Raw genomic sequence first — 14,212 nt, forward strand, 5'->3', positions numbered from 1 at the left:
CTCAGTTAACCAAGAGCAGAATCGAAGAATCTTAGAGTTGGAACAGCCCAAGGGTCATCTAGTCCAACCCCCTGCAATGCAGGAATCGTGGCTAAAAAGCGTCCATGACAGATGGCCATCACTTGTGAGGTTGCCCCTGTTGCTCCTAAGTCTTGGTTAAGGGTAGCTCCCCCCCCCTTTCAAAACTGCAACAAACAATAAAAAACCAATAATAAAACCTTCACAGCAACAGAACCTCACAAATTGTCCAGATGTTCATATATTGCTTTCCCACCCTAAGTTATTCCATGGAGTTCAGCGCAACTTCCCTACCTAATGAACTTTGGCAATGGACTCTGAGGTTGGCCGGGCTGAAAGTGAGAGACAGTGACTGGCCCAAGGTTACTCAAGGAATTGAGCAGGTAAGTGGAGTTTGGAATTCCCCACCTTATTACCACATCTTTGAAGTAACCACCGCTAACTTTCCTTACACGAAAGGCTGCTCATTACTGTATTGTGAGAAATTGCAAGTTTCAGCAGAAAGTGCAAATCTCTTAAATAATATTATGCAATTCTAAAAACAATATCGTTTTCATTCAGAATAACACGAAACAACACAAACAATCGGTACTGATCACCAGATACAAAGCAAAATACAATCACGATGTGTTTAAGGCAGAAGATTATAGCAGCATGTTCAGTTAAGCCCCAAATATGTATGCGTTACAGAGGGCGTAGGTTCCTCTGGGTGAGAGTTAATAAAAGAAATGAACATAAACCAATTGGCGTCAAATGCACGAAAGTTTTTTTTTTTTAATTCTCTTCTTAAATGGCATTCCTCTTAAAGGACACCCTGCTCGAATGTTTGCTCGGAAATCCCCATCGTTTTGAACAAGACTTCTCCCCACCTCCCATCCCGGATAAAAGTTCAGAAAGGAAGAAAGTAGTTGAAGCAATTAGCAGCTAGAGGAGATTTTCAAGTTAAGAGAAAAGAGACTCGCCCCGGCCCCGCACACAGGCCCATCACCTACCGACCTGGTTAGAAGAGGGCTGCCTTTGTCGCTACTCGGCTCGATGGCTCTCTGCCTCGGGGAGGAAAGGAAAGGGAGGGAGGCGGCGCGGAGTGTACGCCTGGGCGCAAGCGCGCGCGTGTGCAGAAAATCGGAAACTTTCTTTTCTTCTTTAGACAGAAGAAACGACTGCAGGAGGACGTGAGTGGGTGGTGGTAGGTGTCACACGGAAGGGACATCTTATCCTTAAGGAGCATAATGTCGCGGGGAGCACTATTTAGTTCACAGGGGGCGGGGGAATGAATGAATGAATGACAGGTGTAAGAAGAACTGATCTGGAATCTACACGCACACACAGGAGCAAACTCCTAGGGGCAGAGGGGTCTTCGTCCCAGTGGCGTAGCGTGGGTTGTCAGCACCCGGGGCAAGGCAAGTAATTTGCAACCCCTAGCCCGTGGATTTGCGCCCCCTAACCCCCAGATGTTGCGCCTGGTGCGGCCGGCCCCCCTGCACCCCCCACGCTACGCCACTGCTTCGTCCCCCACCCCCCATGGAATATTTTAGAGGGCTGCACCAATCATATGATTGATTATGTGGAGCGGGGCTTATCTCCCTCCCCCCAATGTTTTATTCAAGTTTGCACCCCTGCACACACAAATCAAGAGAGAAAGAAAGACGTGGAAAGGAATTGGGGAGCCCAGAACCCGCAGCGCCTACGCTAAACTTCCTATCAAGGAGGAGGCGAAACGGACGCGGGGATCCTCGGTTCTCTTTGTCCAAAGTCCGCTGACATTTGCCCTTAGCATTTGAATCAACCTCTCTTCCTGAATTTGGAAATGGAGACCTTCCTGGAACATGTGAACTGGGCAGGGCCTTCGCTCAGCAGCGGAGCACCAGCCTTGCACGCACAAGGACCCAGATACGACCCCCAGCAACAAAAGTAGGGCTGGGAATACCACCCCCCACCTCTGAAACTCTGAAGAGCTGCTGGCAGCCGGTTTGAACAAGACTGAGCTACATGCAGAGGCCTAGGTAAGGATGCTGACTTGAATAAAATATTGGGGGGGGGGCACAAAAATGATCCCAAGACATACACACCATCTGAATGGCAATGCTCATCCATTTTGGGGGAAACCCATCCCCCTCAAATATTTTATGGGGGGAGGAAGCGGCCTCGACCCATGGAAAAGGCAGGCTTTATGCTGGCGGAGGAAAAAGAACCGAGTTATCTGCAGCGCAATTGGCCAGTTACTTAAGTACTTTTATTTATTTACTTGCTTTGGGGGTCAGCTGCCCCCCCCAGCAGTTGGCTACTATGCCAGTCCTATTCCAGAGTAGACCCAGTGGACTAGCGTTCCGCAGGACTACTCAGAAGTCCCATCGCCTCGGCAGCATGGGACTTCTCGTTATCCCAGCAACGGCGCGCAGAGCTGCTGCAGCCGGGCTTTCCTCTGGGACAAGCCTCGTCTCAAACAGCCACGGACTTTTGCTTCTCCCCGGCCGCCCCCCCCCCCCACCGCGAAAGCCCGTGGAGATTCAGACTCGCCTGTCCCGTCACTACGCTCGGTAGTGGGAAAAGACCCTGACTTACTTGGTTTGATCGCAGCCTTCCTTCTATTCCCCACCCAGCAGCCGCTTTGCAGCGAGGAAAGAGACGTGACCGGGGGTGGGGGTAGCAACACCCCCGGTCCTGTCCCCGCCTTCAACTCACCCCATACGGAGACGAGTTAGCGTCAACGGGTGGACTGATGTGATTCCGGTAACCCAGGCCCACGGTTTTTCCTTTCTGTGGTTTTTCTGGACTGGGCAGTCGCCCAAACAAAACAGCCTGAAGTCTTTGGTGAAAATGTTACTTGGGCTTTTGCGCTCCTGTGATGAAATATCAGAAAGAACTGTTCAGAAAGTGAAAGACAGTAGAGGCGGTGGGCTCTCCTTCCTTGGGAGGTTTTTCAGCAGAGCTTGGATGGCCACCTGCCATGTATGCTTTAGCTGAGATTCCTGCATCGCCGGGGGTTGGACTAGATGACCCTAGGACCCTTTCCAATTCTACAATTCTATTTCTGTAAAGGCGCCTCGGGGTTCTGCCTTCATTGCCCCCATTTTCACCTGTGGCTGTGGCATTGCTCCTAACAAAAGCCTAGTTAATGCTTTTTAGGCTTTGGTAAGGAGCATAGGGGGTGGTTCTGTGGGTTAAATCACAGAGCCTAGGACTTGCCGATCAGAAGGTTGGCGGTTCGAATCCTCATGACGGGGTGAGCTCCTGTTGCTCTGTCCCTGCTCCTGCTAACCTGTTCGAAAGCACCTCAAAGTGCAAGTAGATAAATAGGTACCGCTCTGGCGGGAAGGTAAACAGCGTTTCCGTGCGCTGCTCTGGTTCGCCAGAAGCGGCTTAGTCATGCTGGCCACATGACCTGGAAGCTGTACACCGGCTCCCTCGGCCAATAAAGCGAGATGAGCGCCACAGCCCCAGAGTCGGTCACAACTGGACCTAATGGTCAGGGGTCCCTTTACCTTTAAGGATCTTAGGAGCCAACTCCTAGCCTAGGGGCCGAGTTCCCCTTTGGGTGGATTCTGGACCTTGCTAGAACCCTCAGGCCTCTTGCCCGAAGCCGCTCCTCTTTGCTGCTTCCTCTGCTACAGAGAAGGGGCTCGCCCAGCCATCACATCGCTCCCCAAGCAGAAGTTGAACTGTTGCTGCTTTCTCCCGAGTGGTGGGGAGAAGCTGCACCTCTCGGATTTCTGCCTGCTGAAAAGGCATAGAAAGGAAAGAGCAAATCCAGGAGGGGAAACGAGTGGCAGCAGGAAGAGAAGAAGACGGGCCTCTGAGAAAGAAATTCCATTGAAGAAGGAAACCCAGTTGCATGGAAGTAAGTGCCACTGAATTCAATAGGACTTAATTCTAAGTAGACATATTTTTGCCCCCAATGTATTTGGGTAGTGGTGGGGGCTGTGGGTGGCTGCCCTGGTCTCCCTTAAGTCTGTTTGCCCCGGAGACCCATTGGAAAATTGGGAGGAGGCAGTCCAGCTTTTACTCTACTGGCTTTGACTGGCATCCTAGCCTCATTTGTTGTTGTTGTTGTTTAGTCATTTAGTTGTGCCCGAGTCTTCATGACCCCATGGACAGAGCACGCCAGGCACTCCTGTCTGCCACTGCCTCCCGCAGTTTGGTCAAACTCATGCTGGTAGCTTCGAGAACACTGTCCAACCATCTCGTCCTCTGTCGTCCCCTTCTCCTTGTGCCCTCCATCTTTCCCAACATCAGGGTCCTTTCCAGGGAGTCTTCTCTTCTCATGAGGTGGCCAAAGTATTGGAGCCTCAGCTTCTAATGACCCCCCCCCCAAAAAAATCATTGGTTTCTACACACCCACCCATCTCTCCATCTTCCATCCAGGCAAGCAAGACCCATCTTCATTGTTCCAGCCAGGCAGATTTTTATTTCAGTTCATAGATGGACCCCTGGGCTTTGCTTTTGTTGCGAGGGGCGTTCCCCTTCTCACCAGTTAATGACCACTTTTTGTTTTGTTCAAAACCTGCCTAAAGAGGCCTTCACTTGTCTGCAGAAACCACACACAGCACAAACCCTCTTAATGTCTGCAAGTGCTCAGGAAATGAGCCATCTTCTGCAGCAGACAAAAATATGAACTTGAGAGGAAACTGCTGGAGGCCAAGCAAGTCTACTAACACCCTGTTTTTGCAATGGCCAGTCAGATGTCACCCAGATATATTCAAATAAAGAAAAAAAGCAACAGGATACAATCCAAAATGTCACAAAATAACAAGCAACCTTTTGACTCTTCAATAATAGTTCACCGGGCTGGATGCCCAGCAAAAAATTGTCCTTGTTGTCCTCCCTTGTCCTAGGATTGAAAATGGGACTTTTCTTCTTTTTTCTTTTTTTGCAGGTTGAGCATGTGCTATACTACTGAGTTAAGGACCTTCCCAACTGGGTTTGGGAATCTTTTTATTCATTTATTTACTTTCTAATTATTTTTTAAAGTTGTGTAACGAACACAGCCAGTCAAAAATGTAACAAAAGAGAAAACAAATGTTAACAAAATCTAAACTATAATCAGCTAAGCAGAATGAGAAACGAAAATACTGAGGGGCTTCTGTGTGCAGACACCACTGCAGAAAGTTTTCTAATAAACAGAGATACAGCATTTAAAGAGAAACCAATATTTAACATTTAACATATCCATACATTGGAATATACCCTAGAGCAGTGGTTCTCTTTCTTTTTCTCTAGGCCACATGCTAAGAATAAAAACTTGCATGGGCCATACGGAATTTTTTATTTTTTAAATTGTTTGTGGAAATACATGGCCTCCAGTACTAAGGCTCCAATACTTTGGCCACCTTATGAGAAGAGAAGACTCCCTGGAAAAGACCCTGATGTTGGGAAAGATGGAGGACGAGATGGTTGGACAGTGTTCTCGAAGCTACCAGCATGAGTCTGACCAAACTGCGTGAGGCTGTGGAAGACAGGAGTGCCTGGCGTGCTCTGGTCCATGGGGTCACAAAGAGTCGGACACGACTAAACGACTAAACAACAACAACAACATGGCTGGGGATGGGGGACAACAACTAGCAGTGCCTGATTTATAATATAGAACACAACTACTTTATAATATGATGGTGGGACATCCAGAAAGTATAAGTTCATAAGAACAGGAATAATCCCCAAAATATACCCTAAGTATGTATAAGCATGAGATTTATTCTATACAGTGGTACCTCGGGTTACATACGCTTCAGGTTACATACACTTCAGGCTACAGATGCCGCTAACCCAGAAATAGTGCTTCAGGTTAAGAACTTTGCTTCAGGATGAGAACAGAAATTGTGCTCTGGCGGCACGGCGGCAGCAGGAGGCCCCATTTGCTAAAGTGGTGCTTCAGGTTAAGAACAGTTTCAGGTTAAGAATGGACCTCTGGAACGAATTAAGTACTTAACCCGAGGTACCACTGTATTCTGTACTAAATATGAGAGCTATACTATACTATGTTACATTGAAATGTTTAAATGTTTCTTGGATTGTCCTTGATTCTTCCTGCAACGCTCCCCATGGCATGGCACGCCCTTTGAGAACCGCTGTCCTAGGGACTTTGCTTATGTTGTCTGAAGAATGTATAGAGGCAATTCAGCTCTTATCTGTTTTTTTGCAGTCACATCTCTCTACATGTTTATTTCCTCCCAATAATCTTGGCTTTCATGTAAGGCTTCTGTATCAGGGCTAACTGCACAGTGCTGTTAAATTAGCCCCTTTAATATCCTCCCGTTTCTTATTCATTCAGTTGACATTGTGCCCTTCCTCCCAAGGGAGCCGAGGGCAGCAAACACATCATTAAAATAACATCATAAAAAAACATTATTTCAGTGTTCTCACCATTTATTTACTTTTAACAATTGGCCTTCTCTCAGCCAAATCCAGGCTAGAATTTAGACACTCCTGCCCTAGAACAAACTACTGTGCTTGTGTAAACTAAATACCACATGGGTTTTATTTAAAGAAAACTGCTTTTTATCACGTATTACACAAAATCAATCTGCTGGGTCCTTCCCACTTGTCTCTGGGGATTTTGGTGAGAGTTTCCACCTGGTATGCAGTGATGTGGTGATACATCGACATGCAGGGGCTTGTCAGGGCAACCACATAACAAGCCCCACAAACCACACACACTCCCCAATTGACTCAAAGAAGACTGGCAGCTGTATAAAGGAGAAGTGAAATTATGGTGGTGACGACTATTCATGCAAGAGCAGCCTGCCAGGTCAAGCGAACAGCCCATCTAGTCCCAGCTTCCTGTTCTCACTGGCAGCAACGAGATGCCTGTGAGAAACTTGCAAGCAGGGTCCAAGCAGAAGAGCACTCTCCCTTCCTATCAGGCGACACTCTGATAGCCCCAAAATAGTATTGCTCTGTTATGCCTTGGGCAGACCACATCTGGAGTACTGTGTCCAGCTCTGGGTGCCACAGTTTAAGAAGAGGTTTGCAAGCTGGAACATGGGCAGAGGAGGGTGACCAAGATGATCAAGGGTCTGGAACCCAAGCCTTGTGAGGAACGGTTGAAGGAGCAGGGCATGTTTAGCCTGGAAAAGAGGAGAGCGAGAGGAGATAGGATAGCCATCTTCAAATGTTTTAAGGGCTGTCACGTGGAAAAGGGAGCAAACTTGCTTTCTCCTGCTTTGGAGGGGTAGATTCTGATGAAACATTAGGAAGAACTTTCTGACAGTTAGAACTATTTGACAGTGGGAGGGACTCCCTCGAAAAGGTGGTAGACTCTCCCTCATTCAGGGCCGGATTTAGGTTTGATGAGTCCCTAAGATACAGAAGGTAATGGGGCCCTTTTTATGTCCTGCTGTCCTTTGTCAACAACAAATTGTCACTGTTTTTTGTGTTGAATATATGCTATATGGTAATTTATGGAGCTAATAGGTCCAACACAACACAAAACACTGTTGCTGTTTGTAGGTTTTATTTTACTTGTTTCTATCTTATATTGTGGAAATGTACATTCAGGGTTTTTCCCCTTTAAATTTTTGGGGCCCCCAAGAGAGTGGGGCCCTAAAATATAGCCTGTTTAGCTTATACATAAATACGGCACTGGCCATAAGGCATAAAGCATATATGCCATAAGGCAATAGGCATATATGCCATATGGAATAAGGGATTAGGCATACAGTACATGCCATAAGGCATAAGGCATATAAACCGTAAGGTGTAAGGGATTAGGCATACAGTACATGCCATAAGGCATAAGGCATATAAACCATAAGGCATAAGGAATTAGGCATACAGTACATGCCATAAGGCATAAGGCATATAAACCGTAAGGCATAAGGCATATAAACCGTAAGGTGTAAGGGATTACGCATATAGGATATGCCATAAGGCATAAGGCATATAAACCGTAAGGCGTAAGGGATTAGGCATACAGGATATGCCATAAGGCATAAGGTACATATGCCATAAGGCATAAGGCATATAAACCGTAAGGCATAAGGCATATAAACCGTAAGGCATAAGGCATTAGGCATACAGTATATGCCATAAGGCATAAGGCATATAAACCGTAAGGCGTAAGGGATTAGGCATACAGGATATGCCATAAGGCATAAGGTACATATGCCATAAGGCATAAGGCATATAAACCGTAAGGCATAAGGCATATAAACCGTAAGGCATAAGGCATAAGGCATATAGTATATGCCATAAGGCATAAGGCATATAAACCGTAAGGCATAAGGCATATAAACCGTAAGGCATAAGGCATTAGGTATACAGTATATGCCATAAGGCATAAGGCATATAAACTGTAAATCATAAGGGATTAGGCATACAGGATATGCCATAAGGTATAAGGCATATATACCATAAAGCAGAAGGGATTAGGTAAATAGGCAGTAAGGGATAAGTGATTAGGCATATATGACATAAAGTATAAGGAATTAGGCATATATGCAATAAGGTATAAGGTATTAGGCATATATTGAATGAGGCATTAGGCATAAGGCATATAAACCATAAGGCATAAGGCATTAGGCATACAGTATATGCCATAAGGCATAAGGTATATAAACTTTAAGGCATAAGGCATTAGGCATACAGTATATGCCATAAGGCATAAGGTTTATAAACTGTAAGGCATACGGAATTAGGCATACAGTATATGCCATAAGGCATTAGGCATATATACCATAAAGCAGAAGGGATTAGATAAATAGGCAGTAAGGGATAAGTGATTAGGCATATATGACATAAAGTATAAGGAATTAGGCATATATGCAATAAGGTATAAGGTATTAGGCATATATTGAATGAGGCATTAGGCATACAGTATACGCCATAAGGCATAAGGGATTAGGCACATATACCATAAAGCAGAAGGGATTAGGCATACAGTATATGCCATAAACCATTGCTTGGTCCCTGCTCCTGCCAACCTAGCAGTTCGAAAGCACGTCAGAGTGCAAGTAGATAAATAGGTACCGCTCTGGGGGGAAGGTAAACGGCGTTTCCATGTGCTGCTCTGGTTCGCTAGAAGCGGCTTAGTCATGCTGGCCACATGACCTGGAAGCTGTACGCCAGCTTCCTCGGCCAATAAAGCGAGATGAGTGCCGCAACCCCAGAGTCGGCCACGACTGGACCTAATGGTCAGGGGTCCCTTTACCTTTATAAGCCATAAGGCATAAGGCATATAAGATGTGAGGCATAAAGCATATATACCATAAAGCAGAAGGGATTAGGTAGATATGCAGTAAGGAATAATGGATTAGCCATATATCACATAAAGTATAAGGAATGAGGCATATATGCAATAAGATATAAGTATATAAAGCATAAGGCAACAGAACCTCACAAATTGTCCAGATGTTCATATATTGCTTTCCCACCCTAAGTTATTCCAAGGAGTTCAGTGCAACTCCCTGCCTACTGAACTCTTGCAACCGACCCTGTAAGGTTAGCCGGGCTGAAACCGAGAGACATTGTCTGGTGCGAGGTCACCCAAGGAATTGAGCAGGTAAGCGGAGTTTGGAATTCCCCTCCTCTTTACCACATCCTTGAAGTAACCACCGCTAACTTTCATTACACGAAAGACTGCTCGTTACTGTAATGCATCACTGAGAAATTGCAAGTTTCAGTAGAAAGCACAAATCTCTTAAATAATATTATGCAATTCTAAAAACAGTATCGTTTTCATTAAGGATAACATGAAACAACACAAACAATGGGTACTGATCACCAGATACAAAGCAAAACACAATCATGGTGTGTTTAAGGCGTAAGGCTAGTAGATATAAGGCAAATATGCCATAAAGCATAAGAAATTAAGCATATATGCCATAAACCAAGGCATAAGGCATATATGCCATAAGCAGGGCCAGATTTAGGTTCGATGAGGCCCTAAGCTCCTGAAGGTAATGGGGTCTTTTATATAATAATAATAATAATAATAATAATAATAATAATAATAATTTATTATTTATACCCCGCCCATCTGGCTGGGCTTCCCCGGCCACTCTGGGCGGCTTCCAAAAGAATATTAAAATACTATAATACATCAAACATTAAAAGCTTCCCGAAACAGGGCTGCCTTCAGATGTCTTCTAAAAGCCTGGTAGTTGTTGTTCTCTTTGACATCTGGTGGGAGGGTGTTCCACAGGGAAGGTGCCACTACCGAGAAGGCCCTCTGCCTGGTTCCCTGTAACTTGGCTTCTCGCAGTGAGGGAACCGCCAGAAGGCCCTCGGTGCTGGACCTCAGTGTCCGGGTAGAACGATGGGGGTGGAGACGCTCCTTCAGATATACTGGACCAAGGCCATTTAGGGCTTTAAAGGTCAGCACCAACACTTTGAATTGTGCTCGGAAACGTACTGGGAGCCAATGTAGGTCTTTCAAGACCGGTGTTATGTGGTCTCTGTGGCCGCTCCCAGTCACCAGTCTAGCTGCCGCGTTCTGGATTAGTTGTAGTTTCCGGGTCACCTTCAAAGGTAGCCCCACGTAGAGCGCATTGCAGTAATCCAAGCGGGAGATAACCAGAGCATGCACCACTCTGGCGAGGCAGTCCGCAGGCAGATAGGGTCTCAGCCTGCGTACCAGATGGAGCTGGTAAACAGCTGCCCTGGACACAGATTTGACCTGTACCTCCATGGACAGCTGTGAGTCCAAAATGACTCCCAGGCTGCGCACCTGGTCCTTCAGGGGCACAGTTACCCCATTCAGGACCAGGGAATCCTCCACACCTGCCCGCCTCCTGTCCCCCAAAAACAGTACTTCTGTCTTGTCAGGATTCAACCTCAATCTGTTAGCCGCCATCCAACCTTCAACTGCCTCCAGGCACGCACACAGGACCTTCACTGCCTTCACTGGTTCTGATTTGAAAGAGAGGTAGAGCTGGGTATCATCCGCATACTGATGAACACCCAGCCCAAATCCCCTGATGATCTCTCCCAGCGGCTTCATGTAGATGTTGAAAAGCATGGGGGAGAGGACAGAACCCTGAGGCACCCCACAAGTGAGGGCCCAGGGGTCTGAACACTCATCCCCCCCCCACCACTTTCTGAACACGGCCCAGGAGGAAGGAGCGGAACCACTGTATAACAGTGCCCCCAGCTCCCAGCCCCTCAAGACGGTCCAGAAGGATGTTATGGTCGATGGTATCAAATGCCGCTGAGAGATCCATCAGAACTAGGAAACAGCTCTCACCTTTGTCCCTAGCCCGCCGGAGATCATCAACCAGTGCGACCAAGGCAGTTTCAGTCCCATGATGAGGCCTGAATCCCGACTGGAAGGGATCCAAATGGTCCGCTTCTTCCAGGCGTGCCTGGAGTTGTTCAGCAACCACTTGCTCAATCACCTTGCCCAAGAATGGAAGATTTGAGACTGGGCAATAGTTGGCTATCGTGGCCGCATGTAAAGATGGTTTTTTAAGAAGCGGTTTAATAACCGCCTCTTTCAGCGGGTCTGGGAAGGCTCCCTCACGGAGGGAAGCATTCACCACCCCACGAAGCCCATCGCCCAGTTCTTCCCGGCTAGCTTTTATAAGCCAGGATGGGCAAGGATCAAGGAGGCAAGTGGTTGGTTTCACTCGTCCAAGCAGCCTGTCCACATCCTCGGGGGTAACAGATTGGAAATGATCCCACACAACTTGACTAGACAGGACTCTAGCACTCTCCCGCCCCGGCCCTGCTCCCGCGGTGGAGTCTACCTCTTCTCGAATCTGAGCGACTTTATCTGCAAAAAACTTTGCAAAGTCATTGCAGGAGATCATGTGGCCCCTACTGGGCCCTGATGGAGCAGGTGGTTCCGCTAAATTGCGAACCACCTGAAAGAGTCTCCTGCTGCTGTTTTCCGCAGATGCAATAGAGGCGGTGAAGAAAGTCTTCTTCGCCGTCGCTATCGCCACTTGGTAGGCTCGACATTGAGCTCTAACCCATGTCCGGTCAGATTCAGAATGGGTTATCCGCCACCGGCGCTCTAGCCGTCTCAACGATTGTTTCATTGCCCTCAGATCCGTGGAAAACCACGGGGCTGTCCGGACTCCATGCAATCAGAGAGGGCGCTTTGGAGCCAAACAGTCAATAGCCCTGGTTAACTCCACATTCCAGCGGGCCACCAGGGAATCAGCTGAAAGGCCATCAACATGGGATAAAACATCCCCTACCACTCTCTGGAAACCATTTGGATCCATTAAGTGGCGGGGGCGGACCATCTGAATCGGTCCCGCCTCCCTGCAGAGGGGAAGGGTCATGGAGAAGTCCAGTTGCACCAGGAAGTGATCTGACCATGGCACTTCTTTGGTTTCGCTTTTACTTAGTGTCAGATCACCAACATCCATAGAGGTGAACACCAGGTCTAAGGCATGCCCGTGGCTATGAGTTGGGCCAGACTTATTCAGGGACAGCCCCATGGAGGCCATGCTTTCCACGAAGTCCCGAGCGGCCCCTTGTAAGGTCGTGTCGACATGGATGTTAAAATCCCCTAGGACAACCAAACTAGGTGTCTCCAGGAGGACATCCGCCACGACCTGAAGCAGCTCGGACAGGGAATCCTTGGTGCAGCTGTCCTTTGTCAACAACAAATTGTCACTTTTTTGTGTGTTGAATATATGTTATATGGTAATTTATGGACCTAATAGGTCCATACACAACACAACACACTGTTCCTGTATGTAGGTTTTATTTTATTTGTTTTTTATCTTATATTTTGGAAATGTACATCCAGTTTTTTTCTTTAAAAATTTTTTTGGGGACCCCAAGAGAGTGGGGCCCAGAGCTATAGCTTGTTTAGTTTATACGTAAATCCAGCACTGCCTTCATTAGAGGATTTTAAACAAAGGGTGATTGCCATCTGTCATGGACATATGAGCCAACTCCTAGGGGCTGAGGTCCCTTCGCCCCCCAAGAAAATATTTGAGGGGGCTGTCCCCCAAGTTAATGGGCTTTGCCATTCAAATGGTGTGTATATGCCGTATCATGTGATCAGTTATATGGGGCGGGTCTTACCTGCCCCCCCCATAATATTCAAGTTGGCACCCCTGGTTATGGATGTTTTAGTCAAGATTACTGTATTGCAAGGGGTTGGATGACTGGGTTCCTTCCAACTCTACAATTCTATGTTTCTATTAAAATGTGAAAAAATCATTCATAATAAAGCTTGGGCTACTATCACTCCGTGCACATAGAGGTTAGATGTACAGTAGCACCATAACATTATTAATTATGCAAATGTGTATGTTTGTATGTTTTAAAAATACTATACAGTGCTACCTCTGGTTATGAACTTACAGCCATACCTCATGTTACGTTTGCTTCATGTTACGTTCTTTCAGGTTACATCCTGTAGCGACCCAGAAGTACCGGAAAGTGTTACTTCCAGGTTTCGCCACTTGCACATTTTGCAGGTGCGCCGCTGTGGGTTGCGCTCTTTTCATGTTGCGAATGGGCCTCCGGAACGGATCCCATTCACAACCAGAGGTACCACTGTAATTCGTTCCGGACGTCCGTTCTTAAGCTGAAACCATTCTTATCCTGAGATGCACTTTCGCTAAAGAGGTTTCCCGCTGCACTCACACCTCTGGTGCATGATTTCCGTTAGCATCCTGGGGCAAAGTTCACAACCAGGAGCAGCTACTTCCGTGTTAGCGGAGTTCGTAACCTGAAGCTTTCATAACCAGAAGCGTTTGTAACCAGAGGTACCACTGTATAGCAGGCATGTGAAAGTCTAGTTCAGGATGAGGAGAGGGTGGGGTGTTTAATCTCTTACCCTTTGATCTTTTATCATTGCCTGAGGACACTACTTGGTGGGAGGAAGCAGTACCAGGGAGGAGTGTTTGCTCATCCTTGGCTGAGTCATCTCTGGAAGGATGTAGGAACTTGGGTGAGAGTCAGATTACAGTTCCAAACTGTATGCTTGACAAGTGGCAATTTTTATTGGTGGTTGCCTCATCTCCTTAATGGTATTTGTCCCCTGGGCTTCAGATGACCCACCTCAGGATTATTTTATAATATGTTATGACATTTATATCCCACCTTTCCTCCAGGACGAAAGGGAGAAACATGCTAAGAGGAAGGCATGCTTGGCAAACCCTCACCGTGATCAACTCCCGCCTAGAAACCAATGTCCCCATTGTGGAAGGACGTGTGGATCCAGAATTGGCCTCCACAGTCACTTACGGACTCACTGCTAAAACCGTGTTTATGGAAGACAATCTTACTCAGCTAC

General features: G+C 46.9%; 1 protein-coding gene across 5 annotated transcripts in view; it reads right to left on the bottom strand.

Moving 5' to 3' along the window:
• Positions 1-14,212, bottom strand: part of LOC308469970 (C-type lectin domain family 2 member D-like) — a 123,567-nt gene that overhangs the window by 13,071 nt on the left and 96,284 nt on the right. The window contains exon 1 of one of the 5 annotated variants that reach the window (XM_080993131.1): positions 2,581-3,081. The exons of 2 other annotated variants lie outside the window; for them this stretch is intronic. The gene's annotated coding sequence lies outside the window, so the exon portion shown is untranslated. Of the gene's footprint in view, positions 1-1,010; positions 1,182-2,580; positions 3,082-14,212 lie in introns of those variants that run through there. 2 more of the 5 variants (XM_080993132.1, XM_080993133.1) reach the window with 2 other exon arrangements.

Source organism: Podarcis pityusensis (genome assembly GCF_964106645.2).
Source record: "Podarcis pityusensis genome assembly, chromosome: 2".
Classification (NCBI taxonomy): domain Eukaryota; kingdom Metazoa; phylum Chordata; class Lepidosauria; order Squamata; family Lacertidae; genus Podarcis; species Podarcis pityusensis.